The sequence below is a fragment of the Scardinius erythrophthalmus genome (genome assembly GCF_964197995.2).
Source record: "Scardinius erythrophthalmus genome assembly, chromosome: 8".
Lineage (NCBI taxonomy): Eukaryota > Metazoa > Chordata > Actinopteri > Cypriniformes > Leuciscidae > Scardinius > Scardinius erythrophthalmus.
In genome coordinates this window covers 39,348,799-39,366,536 of record NC_138228.1, presented here as the reverse complement: position 1 = coordinate 39,366,536, position 17,738 = coordinate 39,348,799, and positions in this window count along the sequence as shown.

Below are 17,738 nucleotides of genomic sequence, written 5' to 3'. Positions count from 1 at the left end.
CATTGAACTGCTCCTTTAAGAGTTGGAGATGGCAACAGGGGTCTTCCTGATAGACTCATCCGAAGGTTTGTACGTCCCCTGGAGGGCGGAAACAGTAACATATGCCACACATTTGCTGTGTGTATGTGCGAGATTAGGCCTTTGTTTTAGTAGCCTGTTTGGTAACGATGAGCTATAAACCCTGATTGGAGAGAGAATTGCCTTTAAAGGACTGAATACATCTTTGTTAAACACAGGTTTGTGGACAGTTCTGACTTCACGTACTATGTAATAGGATTTTCAAAACAAGTTTCCTGCAAGGTCATAAATCACTTTGCGTATGGGTGCAATATGCGATAAAGAGAGAGGCCGGATTTTCAAGGTTAATTTTCAGGTTAACACCTCTCTGTTTGCTCTGGTGTGACAGTGTGGACAAATCTTGAGGTGAAGAAATTATTAACATAATGAAGGAAGCAAAGAAATAAAATGGAAACAGAACAGAATCATTAAAGAAACATTCTCAGAGGCGAAAGAGCTCATAATAGCGCCTCTCTGTCGCCTCAATGGCTGCGTCCTGCATGTTAAAGGCGGCGCTGCTCGGAGACGTGCTCTTTTGTCTTGACTTTGCTTTTGTAAATGAGGTAATGTTGAAGTGGGGATTTGTGAGGGGATTTGGGGCGATCTGGGCGGTGGGACGCCTGTGAGGGCATAGCTGAAGGGAAGTGATGAATATTAAACTGCCGAATGAATGAAAGAATGAGACAAGAAGATGTTCCAGGGGTCATTTTACCTCCCGTAGCATTGTCAGTGTGTCATCTGCCACATTTTACTCACATTTCTACAAGTGACGAGAAAGTCACCGACTTCAATTCGCATCAATGCATTACTGCCGTTTTCTGAGGAATGTATCACGGTTATTGCTCATTATGTGGAACAAAGATTAATATTTAAAGTCAGTAGCGGCTCCTGATCATATATTTTAGGTAGGGCAGATTCTGGGTCTTAGTGCTAGTTTATGATAAACAATCTGTAAACTTTATCTAATCGCTGAACACATACACACACTTTTGGCGGAGGTCTATCGTCCCTCCGTTATTCTGACAGAGTGGCGCTCTAATGTTGATTGACAGGCACGCATATCTTACATGCTTTAATGTAGTAATTATTGCCTCGAATGTTGTTTGTGAGGCTGTTTACACAACACCGTTTTCAACTAAAAACGTGAAACTTGTATGTGTTTTGGCCATTCGTTTACTCGACAACGGCGTTTTGGGTGCAAACTTTTCGAACAAAAACGAATTTCAAAGTGCCCGTTTTTGAAAGCGGTCTCAAAAACGTGTTCAGTCTATGTTTCATCGCCATCTAATGGCATGGCAGCAGAATACAGCGTTTTTAGTCGTTTTAACAGATCCTTGTGAATGGGGATAGTTATGACAATGGTGTCCTCTGAACGCGGAAAACTCAAAGGAAAAACGTCTCCGTTTTATGCATATCGTTGTCATGTAAACGTACCTTTAGAATGTAACAAGTTGTCGAGGAATTCCGGTGAGGAAAAGAAATATCATTAATAGATCATTTCTTTTCTCAGAAACAAACATAAAACAAAAACAACAGAACAATATAAAGGCTATTTGCTTTAGCATGTTTAAACTTTCATTAATCTGATACAAAGAACAGACATGCCAATTAGTTACTGACCTGATGCAGACTAATATACACATTCCTGAAGTGGTTGGTCTGGAGCGAGGTTTACTTAAAGGAGAACTCCGGTCAATTTTAACATTGAGCTAATTTTTTTGTACATTTGGGGTGCTGTCAATACAGAGAACAACGTCAAAAATCGGTGTTGCCTACACCGAGTTATTCTATTTTTAAAATGTGCACCCTGTTGACTTCAATAGGGCAAGAACTAAACCTGCTTTTAGGCTCTTAACATCCTTGATGTGTCATTACAAGTGCACAGAAAATGTGAGTGATTCCTTCTGAGTGAACACGAGTGGATCTGACTGCAGTAGATGTGAAAGGTATGTATAAAAATGATGTTATTTAAGCCAGCGCAAATACCTGTTTACATCCTGTTTTTCGGTTGAAGTCCAAAGTAGTCGATTGCCGAGTTCACGCGCATAGGTTTAGTTACATATGATCACAGATCACGAAAAACAGGATGTAAACAGGTATTTGCGCTGGCTTAAATAACATCATTTTTATACATATCTTTCACATCTACTGCAGTCAGATCCACTCGTGTTCACTCAGAAGGAATCACTCACATTTTCTGTGCACTTGTAATGACACATCAAGGATGTTAAGAGCCTAAAAGCAGGTTTAGTACTTGCCCCATTGAAGTCAACAGGGTGCAAATTTTAAAAATAGAATAACTCGGTGTAGGCAACACCGATTTTTGCCGTTGTTCTCTGTATTGACAGCACTCCAAATGTACAATAAAATGAGCTCAATTTTAAAATTGACCGGAGTTCTCCTTTAAGGTAACGTGAACATAGGCAGGGCAATCTTAAATCTGCCCCAATGGCTCTCAAATAGAGCACGCTGCAGTTCCATTCACACTGCACTGCTTAGTATCATAATACATGCCTGCCGAAGCCATGTGTTAAATTTGAATATATCCTGCTCACTTTACGACTTAAAATAGTCTAGAAAATCCGAAAACATTTGTTACAAAATGCTGAATACATTTACAGTTTATTATTGATTAAGTTTATAGAGAGGTCTATGTTTTGGATGAATATTTTGGTGCTTTTTTTCAGATCTGTAACTGATCTTTGTGCTATGAACATGATTAAAACCTCAAATTTGGTGGCTTGGTAATGTGGTGTTACTTTTTACCCTTTCTTTTCTGCGATCAAACTGATCAAACTTTGCATCTGGTTGACGATAAAGACAAAAACATCCTGAAGATTTATTTCAAAGGACAGGCCAAAGGAAATGTACAGCCTTTCCTTCTGACTGACTCGAGAGCATTTCATTTTGTGCCAGTGTCTGTAAGTCACTCGCATGTGCTGAATAGTTAGTGAGTCCATAAGGCGGTGTTTTTTTGCTGCCGTGGAGATAAGGACAGTTTAGATAAATACATGTATTTTCACTTCTTGTGTCTCAGCGGCCTGACTGACTGGAGCAAGTGGGCCAGAAAATGTCAGACTCTGAAAGAGAGAATATTAAGCCTGTCTTCTCTCTCTGTCAGTGTGTGTGTATGTTATACTGCTTTAAGCTGATGAGGACACGTTCACTGTTCTGACCTCCTTAGCCTCTGCGTGATTAACTTTAACATTTCAGCGCTGCAAACATGCACGCGCTTCACAGCTGACATGTGTGATCCATATTTTGTAAGCCGTTTGTAAATCAGGCTTATTATTCCAAGCTATTTTTGGGTTGCATACCGAATGTTTGCCAACTCCAGCTTTTATCTGGGTTTTGGTTGGAATTCCAGAGAAAGAGGCCACTTTTCCAGAGAAAGAGATGTTATCATTTTATAAGATTGTGAAAATGGATACGATTACAGCGAGAATGACAGTTAGCAATGTTAGCACTAGCTATTGTGTTCCAGATTACACTTTTTTGCCAAAAGAATACCTTTTAGAGATAAGCTCAGATTCTGTAACGCTATCGTTGTGTGTGTGTACATCTGCGTGGGTGTGAGAGAGACAAGTTTACACCTGAGATGATTATAACACACCTGAAGGGTGGAGAAATATTATGGGTGTTTTCATCCCACAGCTTTTATATGGATCCAAGTCCATTTGACATCAAACTTCAGTGATTTTGATTGATGTGAATGTTGATTTCTGAACTCTGGTGTGCACGAAGGAACTGTTCACTGAGTGTGCTTGAAAATGGATATGTGTGGTGCGGTTCGTGTACTTTGTGTACTCCAATCGATATTATGTGGTCTTTGAAACTCCTAATAATCAGGGTGGGACGTTAAATTTGAACCAGCTACATTTACATTATAAAATTATGTATTTGCTTGACGCCTTATCCAAAGCGACTTAATTGTACACTGAACATGCTCACGGCCAAATGTGTAGCCTTTCAAAGAATAGTCCATGACTATGGAGGACAGACACATGCGCTCTAGAAAGTTTGAGAAGCTATTTCTCTCCTGAAATTATGACCAAAACATTTTTTTTATACTGATTTTAATTAGAGTTATGGCAAATGTCAATATCCAGGGCACCATGTCAAGATTCTAGTCAAGAGCAGATTCTAAATGTCTCTGTGCTTGTATCGTTACTACGTAGAAAATAGTTGATTTATTAATATTATGTAGGCTACTTGGATGATATAAATCACAAGTTTAGAGCAATAATGAGCAGCATTTTGCAATGATGTTTGAGTTTGCTCTGGATAAAATGAAAACATTTAAAAATGTAACCTCTATATTCTGACTTCTACTTTCTACCTCTTACATGGAGTTTAACAATCTGAAAGAGCAGCAGGTGTATGTGTTAGTCTGAGAGACATTCTTGACTGGATGCCAAAAGTTTAAAGAGGTCTCTGAAAAGTCCTTCAACAAAACTTAACAGACAGACTTCAAATCTAACAACAATAAAAACTCCTTAACCTACGAAGAGAAGAGGGACTACTGTGTGCCAGCACAATCTGTCATTTCCTAAGCTCACTATTGTTCCTTCTTTTCGATTATTCTTCATTCATATTATTATAGTAATATTTCTTATTCAGTTTTTTGTTGTTGTTGTTGTTGTTGTTATTCTTTGTTATTTATTTAGCATATTCTGTATTTTACACCATTTCCCATTATTTGTGGCTTAGCTAGTGCTGCTTTGGCAACACAAACAACAGAATTTAGTTTGCATAAATATAATAGTTTATGTATATGTTTGAATTATGTCAATTAATTCAATATTTTGATTGAATTGCATTAAATGCTGATTAATTCATCACAACAATAGCAATGAATCAAACAAATATTTTGACACATTGTGTGCATTTAGCTTTCTGACTGAGGTTTGTAGGGCTCTATTCTCTTTAAAACTGATTTTGAATAATATTACTGTAAAATGCTATGCAAATTAATTTGAATTGAGCTAAAATTGAGCTAGTGTAAAAATGCTTTTTTTTCCCAGGTATACTTTTAATCATTTTTTTTTTTAGTAAATTGTGACAACATAAAAGTTAATTATTAAATTTTGGAGTCTTAAAGGTATAGCGGAGGATTTTTTACTTCCGGGTGGATCACCTATACTATTGGTCCTCCTAATTGTCAATCATTCTGGTGAATCAATCAAACTTTTCAAAAAGTGGAGAGGGCGGGTCTTATCTAAAATTCGGAAAGATCCTCCGCTATACCTTTAAGTAAGTTCTTTAAAAAAATAAAAAAATAAATAATTCTAACACAATATAAATGGGTCTGTATACAAGAAAAATATAGCTACCTTTATATTTTAGGAAGTCTGCCCATCACAAGGCAATCATCATATTTTGGGGTTTCAAAATCTATATTTCATAAAGTATTTTGGTTAATTTGACTATTTATTCAGGTATCAATAAGATCGCAGTACACTCAGCTCCATTTTACCACATTTAAAACCACTCAACAATTTTGCCAAAAAACCCACACAGAAAATGTCAAAAAAAGGAGGGGGCCTGCTTTTCAGGACAGCTGATCAATACTAGTTTCAGGAAATGTGTGTGTGAGTGAATTATGATCTCTGTACATCACACTCTGTCAGTGCCTAATGCACCCTGACACCCACACATCCATACTGATCTCTTTATCAGCGCGAGAGAGACAGAGAGAGAGAGAGAGAGCATTGTGGGTTTTTCTCGAGAGAATTGAGGCTCTATTGTGGGTTTAAATCGACGTTGTTCGGACCCCTGAGAGTTTTTTAACCCCCACACAAAGTGGCTCTCATTAGCATGTGAACGGGAGGGTGGCAGGGTCTCTTTATGGACTGTTTGCAAAGATCCCAGCCCCCCCTCCTCTGCTGTCTCCGAACACTGGCCTGCTGGCACTCACATGGCTCTGTATGAGAATGTGCCCCAGTAGCATTCACACAACCGTATTTGTTCACTATAGCGTTTCCTCCCCTCAGCAGCAGAACTGTCCTGCTTTCTGTGTGTGTGTGTAGGAGGTGAGGGTTAAATATGTTTTGTTTTGTAAGAGGTCAGAGTGTAACACATAAAGGACTTCTCTTTGCCAGGGACATCTGGTTGCTAGGTGAACAGACCTGAAGCTAGAAACAGTCGTCTGCTGGTTTAACCTGTAATGACTCTAAAATTAGATGCAAGTTCAAACATTCATGCATCAGAAGACTAGAAATTTATGTTCCCTTTGCAAAAAACGCAGCCTCGCTCATGTACGCCCCTGTGCTTAAAAGAGGAAAAATGGGAATTCAAATCCATTACCATATGGCTAAATGATCTATTCCAAAGCGTGGTGAGCTGCTTCCCTAGGCAGCTTGATCCTTCCCAACAGGCAGATATCTATAGGCACTGTTTTAGCAAACTCTTATTCAGGGGTGCATTTCCCGAAAGCATCGTTGGCCAACTATGGTCGCAAGTTCATCACAATGTCCATTGAACTCTATTGGTAACGACGGAACTTGCGACCATAGTTGGCCAACGATGCTTTCGGGAAACGCACCCCAGGTCTGGATTAGAGCTGAACGATTAATCGTTAAAAGATCGCAATCTCGATTTAAACACCCACCCATTTATTCCTAAATGACAACGATTCGCAAAATTCTGTGTTCGCGCTGCATGTTTAGGTCTTTTCAACCACACTGTATTGTTATTTCTGTTACAAATATTATAATGATAACTGAAATAGAACTATCACATCACCTTTTCAAAGTAACTTGCCGCTTCAAATAACAATTGTATGAATTGCATTGTTACGCCACTAGGTGCAACAAGTGACTGTTAAAAATGTATTTGTCATTGAATCATTTATTCAAGAGATTCGTTCAAAAACAATTAATCCAATAATGTAACAATTGAAGTATTAATGAATCATTCACTCAACTACACGCCTTTTGCTCAGATTTTTGTCCTGATTTGAGATCTGGGTGAGTCGGCAGTAGTTCCCAAATGTCTGACCAAGAGTTGTCCGAATTCACAGAAAATTACGTAGTGTATGATGGGCACAGACTCCGATTTTTTAGCTTCAGACTTTGATTCCATCCAGTCTGAGGACATCAAAACATGTTTGGTATTTTGAGCCGATTTTAGAAAACACATATACTGTATGATGCATCAGCATCGCTTATAAATAGTGTCCATAATACGCTGACCAGACAATGGAAATCAAGGGTGCGAAGTCACAAAGATCGAGAAAAAATGGAGACGACTTATGAGATCGGGTAAAGACAAAAAAAAGGAAAAACGTACCATCCAGACCAGATCACGGATCACGAGCTTGGCGCTTGATCATATTGAGATACTATACTAGATGGAGCCCCGAGCTCGCGCATGCCATGCATGAAATAAATGTGTTAGAAAACGCAGAATACAGAAATCCTTATAAATAAGGAAAAATCACTGAAGAATGCGTCACGTGTTTCTGTTTAGTGTATTTTATTAAAAAAAGTTGGCAAGTGTATGAAGCCTGCTGTTTAAAAATCTGTTCAGATTTTAAAAGTCATTTAGTATATTCCAGCCTTAAGCCGGGGACACACTTAACGACTTTAAGGCTGATTATGAATGTAATTTGATACTCACGACTGATCATGCCCAAACGCGCCGAGTCAGAGACAGTTGCGTTCAGTCTGTGTTTAAAATCTGTTCCAGTCATTGGAAACATCCTGAGACTGAACTGAACACACATACAGACTGTTTCAGCTAGTTGTTAAGTTTGTCCCCAGCATTAGTTGTCTGTTCAGAATCATGGGAGAATTGTGATCTCTATTTAACAAAACAAAACAAAAATTGTCATTCTCAGTTAATCCAGAATTGTGCAGCTCTAGTCTGGATGCACTCTGGATCTTAGAAATGTAAATTACAGAAGTAAAAAATAAATAAACTGTTGAATGTAATTGGGGAAAAAAAATATTTTAACAAATATGTGTGTGTTCTGTGTTTTTATGCTTACCAGAGTATTAGCTTAGAGAATGAATTGTGAGTCATGACTGTGGGTTTGCATGAAAAGCTGTATTTGTGTGGCTTGCTGGACTGTTTCCCAACTCAATTACTTATGTGGTTACATTTTATGATGCTGCTTTAAAAGTCAGTTGGTTTTGGAACATATCCTATGAAGAGCAAAAGCTATAGGATGTTTTCAGACAAAAGCAATAGTATGTTTGACACATTATCTGACTGTACAAGGGCTGACACAGATATTAGTAATTTATCAGACTCTATCTTTCTCAAAGTGGCTAACAGTAGAAAGACTTGTACAGCTCTTCCTGGGGTAATCATGTGGTGAATGACCCGGTGATGATACAGGAGAACAGTATTCTGCCTGTTCATGAATCACCCGCTGGGATTTGAACTTAATGTTGAACGTTATGCTCATTAGCAGTCCAACTTTTGCCCGCTCCTGATTGTCAATGTCAATCCTAATGTCAATAAAACCCAAAATGAACCTTTTCTCTTGGCTTTGTTTGTCTTTGGTAAAGTTCATACCACATATTCTCATGAGCTCCTGTGATATTTTGAGAGTTCTCTCTCTCTCTCTCTCGCCCACTACATATTGATCACCTGTACAGATGGAGTAGATCCAATCTTATGGCTCCAGAGATGAAGCAGATATTGCACTGAGACTCAAAAAGAACACTTTAACAAAAAAGAGAAAGGTTTTAGGGCAACATATCTTCCGGGGAAGAACGGGTTCTCTCACGTTATTTAAGGATTGAGAGCATGGGTGTGTTTTTTTTTGGGAAGTTCCCTGTGTTTTACCTCAATTCCTGATCTAGAGGAAGAGTGACTCATGACACACGGCGTGATGAAGCTGTTTTTACTATGTGAAGTCTCATTCTGGTTCAGTCTGCCTGCATATGCCTGTGTCAGCCTTAACACTGAACAGATGGAGTCAGCAAAGACAGACACTCCACCCTCTCGTCCCACCACACGCCTCCTGCAGACGGGTCTGTACATGTGCGCATTGTCTCTCTGGGTAAAGCTGTCAGCTCCTTCAGGTAAATCATGGGTTCTCTGTTATCGCAAAGTCAGAGTGCTCCCGCACAGCGATATCAAAACTCTGTGTGTGTGTGTGTGAGTAGTTCTCAGCAATGACCTTCAGCTCTATGTCCAGTATCAACTCACTGGACATAATCCAGCCTTTAAAGTAATGTTCCAGGTTCAATACAGGTTAAGCTCTATCGACAACATTAACAGCATAATGTCGATTACCACAGAAAATGTTTTTTTTTTTCTTCTTTAAAATAAAAAAGCTAAACAAAAATCATAGTTGCAGTAAGGCACTTACAATGAAAGTCAACAGTCCCAGCTTTAGGAGTTTAAAAGCATAAATGTGCAGCATGTATTTTCCTAAAAACTCTTTGTGATTTTTCTCAATGCTGGATCTCATTTTCTTGTATCTTTCTGCATAATGTAATGACAATTACTGGGTTTACAGGCTTTATATGGTCATGCTATGAATTTAAATACTGAATATATTTTTTGCACAGACAAGATGTGTAAAATATATTATGTTAAATTACTGTATAGCTATACTTTGAAAACAGTATGCAATTTTAAGTTTATTATACACGTCTAGTCCTGGATGTTGATTTGTCAATGCTGCTTTTCAGGCGTGTTAAATACACAATATGGGGTCATTTTATATAAGGTGACACTTTATATTAGGTGTCTTTAACTACTGTTATACTTAAATCATTAATAATAATAGTTAGGTACAATGTATTTATTGTGTTCATGTTGTATTCAAAACACATTTGCTGCAATTGAGGTGGGATGCGGTTAGGTTAGGACAGGTTTGGTGGGTTAAGGTGTAAATGAAGGCTAACAGTGTAATTATAGATGTAATTACAGAAATTAATTACAGCTGTAATTACATGCAGGCATTTTTTAAAAATCTAAGTACAATGGAAAAACATGTATGTAAACAATAAATGCAGTGTATCAAATAATTTCATGTCAAAATTTAAATGTTAGTGCATAGGTAAAGACACTTAATATAAAATGGGACCCAACATTGCAACAGCTTCCACTCACAGTAAACATAGACTCAGACTCGCTCTCCCAGTTTAAAACTAAGACGCGTCTCTTCAGCCAGGCATTCATATAATACTTTCAATCTTACAGTTAAATCCGACCTCTAGTTCATAAACGCCAGAGGAGAACTGGCCCCCGACTGAGCCTGGGTTCTCCCAAGTTTTTTTTTTCTACATTAGGTCACCTGATGGAGTTTTTTCGGTTCCTTGCCACTGTTGCCTTTGGCTTGCTCAGTTGGGGATATTTAATTTAATTAATCAATCAACAATACTATTGATCAGTATTACCAAACGTGGACGTTTTCCACTAGAAACAAACATTGATGTATTATTTTAATTTAATACTGTGAAGCTGCTTTGATACAATCTGTACTGTGAAAAGCGCTATATAAATAAACTTGACTTGACTTGACTTGACATAGACTGAAAAAAAAAATGGTGTAGAAACTATTTTCTCTCAGACATTGCAAGTAAATGTCACAAACAATTGAACTGGCTGAAAAAGTAGCCATTGTTTTTTTTTTTTTACTTGGGTAGCCAATCCCGTACAGAAGGACATCACACAATCAAGCATTTCATGCAATTGGGCTTAAACAACTTGCCTTTTACAGCAGATTTAGTTTACAAACAACTGGCAGTCATTACTTAAATATGATTTTCATTTACAATGATCAATACTAAATATTAATATTAGTAATTTAGTTTTCACGCCATGAGTTGTGCGCACACTTGAGGATCTTGCGGTTCTTGGCACACTGAGTCAGATTTGAACAATTCAATGAATTCAATGAATTGTTAACTGAAGACTCCCTCTGACCAGATCATTGAATCAATGTGTCGTTGACTTGAAAACAGCTGAGATTGGATCAGTCCAACTCATGAATGAATCATTCAATGCGATTTGCGGATCGATTTAACATGTTCATTAAAAAGAAAAATCAGCTTATTCATGAATCAGACATAGCTGACATATTTTCAAGGTCGATTTCCTCCCTTCAAAATAACGAGGACGGGGGGTTATTATTTGTTTTTGTTTTTTTAATGAAATGTAATGGAGTAAATAAAATAAATTATGCTTTGGAATGTCTTTTGCAAAATAAAAATATTCTGATAAAATACAAATACTTGGTAAATGTACTTAAGTAACAAAGTAAAAATACTTTGTCCACCACTGGGTAAAAGTGTAAAAATTCCATTGACGTCAGAGGTTGTATGATACATTTGAGCAAGTTGTATTTCATCTTTGCTTTGCTTCCTTTGCTTATTGATAATTTTTCATGCTATAACTAGTAATAAAGACAGCTAAACTGAGACAGCTACAGCGATCTGGCACACCACTATTATCTTATTGAAATTTTATAATAGAATTGACATAACCACATTCCTATACAAACATTGCAACTTCTGATTCAAAATGATATATTGTCTCACTTACAGTGTGGCCTTATTGCTTACTGTATTCAACTTAAAAAAAAAAATCATGGACAAGGTAAACATTTTCCAGCCCAGGCTCATTAGAAAAACGTACCTGTGGCAACGTTTTGGCAAAATGCTAAATAAGTTGCATCGTGCACGTTTTGCGACAGTATCAAAGTGAAATGTCCAGTGAGTGGCGCTAAAAGCTCAATGTTCCATTTTAAGATATAACGTACACCCACATTAAACCTAAACCTACCCGATAGTGTTAAAGGTTGTATCATTGATATCAGGCCCAAAAATAAATGATCACATTCATCTAATCTTTCCTAACGATCCGCTAGCTGCCTGCCCCATAAGCATGCCGGCAAAAAAACGTGTTTCTCTAGGCAGCCTAGGCTCCGAGATCTGCACACAAAAACAATCTGGTTTTGAGTGGTTCACCAACCACTCAAAACCAAAATAAATAGTGTTCCAACCAATCACCGACAGGGGTGGGTGTTGTGAGGTTTTGCACTCGTGCACGGCTGCCTATGACGGCTGCACGCGAAAACCTCACAACACCCGCCCCTGTCGGTGATTGGTTGGAACACTATTTGTTTTGGTTTTGAGTGTTTGGCTAAACCATTTGTTTTTGTGTGTAGATCTCAGAGCCTAGGCTGCCTACAGAGACGTGTTTTTTTGACGGGGCGGGCAGCTAGCGGATCGTTAGGAAAGATTAGATGAATGTGATCATTTATTTTTGGGCCTGAAATCACTGATACAACCTTTAACAAAAGCGAATGTGACATAAAAACGCAATCAGAACCATGCCATTTTAGCTTGTTTTTTATCTCTTTTACTGTAACTAATTTTTCACAGGATTCGTACCCAAGCTCTCCGTATCACAACAAGTACAATTCTGTACCAGCTGAGCTACCGAGTAAGATTAGTATGTCAGTAAAACCAAACATATGGAGCTGGTTAAGTGATGGAAACTCCAAAACATGTTAGTTTACAAATCATACACTATAGTAAAAAGTGTTTTGAGGTCACAATATAATGGTGCAAGGAGCTGCGTGCAAACAAGTCTTAATTAATCCATAATCTGCCCCTGTAATCATAATTGTGTGTGAAAACGATTAAAAGTGCTTGCTGTTTTACTGCCTCTAGTGTTCATTTCTATTTGAAACTGCAGTGATATGTACATGGTACATATTGGTACGCATTTGGCGTTTTGCAAAAATGTTGCCAATGTTACGTTTTTCCAATGAACCAGTTGACATTTTCTGAAGCAAGTGCCATTATGCCACAAATATTGTCAAACCCAAAACATTTCTGTAAGGGCATCTCTGTCTCTTTATCTCTCAGGCTGAGTCTAAGTCACAGCCAGTCTGGCACTGCTCATATCCCTCTTTAAAACCCACGAGAGTTGTTCTGTACACATGTACGGGCGGTGATACTGAGCGCTTCTGTCTTTCGTCTCTCTAGAGTCCAGTCTAATCCCCTCCGCTCTGTCTACGGTGTGCTGTCAGGCCTGCTAATAAGGAGAGAGCCGCGGCTCTACCGGGGCAGTTTGCAGTGGCTGAGCCCGTCGAGTGGCCGGCACCACAGATGCAAGCATTAACATGCGGTTTGAGAGCTGGAGGATATTGTTTCTACATTAGCTTGAAGCCCTCCAGAGCTTCTGCTCTGTTTGTTTGGAGTAACGGGGCCCGGCAGAGCGCAGGGCCAAAAAGGGGAATTATCCTGCAAACAGAGAAAGGTAATAATCACACACAGAGACAGAGACAGAGACAGAGACAGAGACAGAGAGAGAGAGAGAGAGAGAGAGAGAGAGATAGAGAGAGAGAGAGAGAGAGAGAGAGAGAGAGAGAGAGAGAGAGAGAGAGAGAGAGAGAGAGACAGAGACAGAGACAGAGACAGAGAAAGAGAGAGAGACAGAGTCAGAGAGAGAGAGAGAAAGATTTTCATATACCATTGTTTTCCTGCTTGGCTTTACTCATGAAATCATGAAATCCTGAACCAGAGAGGAGGCATTGCTGGTTAAAAATATGTAGTGATGTTGTTTCGATCCTCACCAAGTCAGTGAAAGGGAACTAACGCCCTACTTTAGGGCAACAGTTGAAGAGTTCACGGATTTACATACATCAAGTAGTTGCATAAATGTTTTCATTTTTGAGCCCCCCTATTATCTCTTGAATTTTTCACTGCCTTACTGTATAAGAGGTCAGGCCGAAAGAGCCTTTATTTTTAGTAGTCTGTTGTACTTACATAACAGCACTTATATAATGTTAAGGTTTAATAGCCAGTTTTTTTTTATTATTATTTATTTATGAGGATGTGTGTGCTGCTTGTTGGATTTTTGAGCTTTCCCTTTGTGATCATAGTGATCATAGTCAACAGTTGTGATGGTAGAAGCTTAATGGTCAAGAATCAATAATAAGTAAAGGTGACCTAGAGGGGAAAAAAATTATGGATATCAATAATAATAATAAATAGTTCATTCTTATATATTTATTAAAATGATCATACATTTATCCCCTTAATTTGCATGCGCATTTAGCACATTCCTTATTCACTGTAAATGATCTATATTTGAAATGAATGTCTGATGTTCCATATCTGAAATGAATGATATTTCAAATCTACAGCACAGGGATGAGGGGCAAATTTCTCATTGAATAACTTAGATTTCATTCTGTTCCTCACACAAAGCTATGGCTTTAAATTACTTATATAGCGCATGAGTCATGTGGAGCATTTTATATCTTTTATTAGGGGTGTGCATTGGCACTGCCCTCACGATTCGATTCGATTACGATTCACCAGGTAATGATTCGATTCAATTCGATTCTCCGATGCATTGCGATGCATCAAAATTCTACTGCACACAACAAGGCAAAATTTTCATCAGTCATATGGCAATACAAGCAGTCAGATATTGAACAACAGATTTTATTGGCTGCTATGTTTGTATTATCACTCTCCTGTATCTTTGACATAAATGTCATTAAATAAAATAAAATTGAATGGTTCAGGGTATTGAATATGGCATTTTCAAACCTGAAAAAGAAAGCATAAATCACTGCTTTCAGTGCTTTGAATGAGAAATGTTTCTCTTCTCTCTGCTTGAGAACCATTTGAAATTAAATTTCAACTTTATTGTCCAACTCAAGGACAGAAAATAAACAGTGTAGGGGTGTAACGGTTCAATACGATATACTTGTGTCACGGTTCGGTACGTTTTCGATACAGCAAAAAGAAAGAAATGCCAGAGAAATTTCCTTGATTTTTTTTTTTATTTTTTTTTTTTATTAGAGCTAACATCATAAAGTATGACATTTTTTTCTTTGAGCAATGATGGAGCTATAATTGACTCTTCTTATGAGCATATAAAACAAAACTCCTTGGAAAAAAAAAATAATTTTGTGCTTATAAACAAATGTTTATTTTAGTTCAGATTAACATTTGAGGGCAGCAATGTTATTCATAATGTCGAAATAAATCCGACATAACGTTACTTGAAAGCATAGCCTGTACTATTCCTGCCAAACTTCCAAAGTTGCAGTTAGTGTTACTACAGTAAATCCATGGTGAATATTGCAGATCTGTGGACACTGGATTGTTCATTCATGTCACAATGTTTCTTCCTGGCTTCCACGTCAGCGCTGTTTGATCCGTTAATAATGGAGAAATGTGAATGTTTCTCGCTAGATCTCGCAGCGATGTTATTACTTTAGTGGCGAGTTCAAATGCTTTCTTTACTGGATCTCTTAGCGCTGTGTAGTAGCTTATAAGATCGGCTCGCGCTGCGTTGGTCCAAACTGATAAACAGTCCGTCACGAGTAGCTCAGTTTCGTTCCGCTTACATTGCGTTTGCCATTTGATGTTGTGGTCGCGCCAGCGTCTACATTGAGCGCGCTCGCGACGCGCTTACATTTGAAATAACCGTTCGGTTTGAAAATGCGTGCCTTGTACTGAACGGTTTAATACGAATACGCGTACCGTTACACCCCTAAAACAGTGACATAATCGATTATGGCACTTTGCCGCATCGATGCTGAATCGTGCATGCCCCGCATTGCGATGCATCGCCGAATCGATTATTGTTGACACCACTATCTTTTATGGTGCTTTTTTGCTTGCAAGTCCCCATAATGAAAAAAGAAAACTGGACATTCTATAAAATATGTTTATCAGTGCATTGGTTCAGTGGGGCTATCTATGAAATGGGATATTGTAGGTCACCTTGAATGAAACGTTTATGTTAAAAGATAAAAGATTTGCACCAGACATAATGTCATATTACTGTTTGACAACAGCTAGAAATTCTGCCTTCTCTACAAGTCCCTCATGACTTCAAGTCTCAAACCCATCATAAAAGTCTGATTGATCTATTTTAGACTTAATCATATTGATAAATCCTAAGTAAACACTAATTGTTTTACCGGAGACAGACGTGTTACTTGGTTACCAAAAAAAAATCCTTGTCTTAAGCCTTTTATTATGGTGAAGCTTTACTGAACATTAGCCATGAAAAATATCTGTCACTCATTCATTCACTTCCCTGCCTGCAGTTATTCAAAGCTGTTATTACTGTGAGTGATTCTATGAATTGATATGTTAGAGAGAGAGAGTGCATGTGTTTAGTGGATGTGCTTTGATCATATTTATTATATCGCCTCAGACAAGTGCTAGGTCTTGTAGGGTGTATTGTGTGGAGAGATTTACCTTTGCATAATGCAGGAAAATCTCAGAAAGAAATGTTGTATCTTACCCAAAAATCAAAGATGTTTTTTATATTTGAATAATGTCTAATATTTTACTGTTATGTGATTATGTTTTATTTTGTGAATTGTTTTTGTAAACATAGCATAATTTTAATGACAATAAAGAATATTTTCATTAACAAATTTGTAATATGATGCAAATAAATTCTGTAAGAATATTTTTTTCTTCTATAAAATAGTAATGAAAATCATCTGTACGCACATAAAAACTGTAATTAATTTAAGTATATTATTATTATTATTATTATTATTATTATTATTATTATCAGCATTGCAGTAATAGGAATTTGGCAGGAAACATGCTTAATTGTCTTCAAATTTAAAATGCATTTTCTTTAAGCAAAATGTATCAATGTGGTTACACTTTATATTAGGTGTCTTTAACTACTATATTACATCTGAATGAATGAATGAATGAATGAATGAATGAATTAATTAATTAATTAATTTTAGGTACAATGTACGTGTGTTCATGTTGTATTGCAAAACACATTTGATGCTATTGAGGTGTGATACGGGTAATTGTGGTTCACCTATTTGTACACATGTATTTTACACATTAGCTAATATGTGTGTGGAGATCAGTAGCTGTGGCTCATGGGGTTTTCTTCTTGAATTGATTTATTCGTTTTTCAACAAACATATATTACGCAGCGCTGGCCATGAGAAAATATGCCTTAAGTGAAGATGCTTTTATATGTTAGCTTCTGGTTTTCTGTGTTTCTGTTATAGTTTCCATGGTTTTACATTGCTTTATTATCTGTCACAGCTGATGTTAATTTCGTTAATTAATTAGTTTGGTCTATTTAAACTCTGTGTTGTGTTCACTTCATTTGTCCATTATTGTTACATTGTGCTAGGTTGTTCTGTTCCTGCCTCGAGTTTGCTCTTGAGTGTTTTGTTTCCTCTTGAGTTTTATGAATAAAACTGCAGCATTTAGATCCATTTCTCCTAGTTTCTGCAACCCAGCCACGACAGAATAATTTTTATGAAAGCTTTACAGGTAGATAGAAAAAAAAATCTTTTTTTTCCAACAATTGAAGTTGGATATCAAAGGAAAGTGAATAGTGATCTTTTCATCTGTTCCCGCTTGAACAACTAGTTTCTTTGATGAAGAATCCCTGTCTGGTCACTCCTATCAGAATAAATATTACAGCAGTCAGAGACTTTAGCAAGCAGACATTTTGTGCTCCTGTCTGAACAAAGAAGGTCCTTTATTTCTCCCTCCCTCTCCATCTCTCTCTCTCTCTCTCTCTCTCTCTCTCTCTCTCTCTCTCTCTCTCTCGCTCTCTCTCGCTCTCTCTCGCTCTCTCTCTGGTAAATAAGATCTGGCACCTGTGTCAGTATTGATCATTCAGTCATAACACAATTTGATAGATGAATGATGATTAATGTAGGGCTGGAGGACACTGGCCAGACT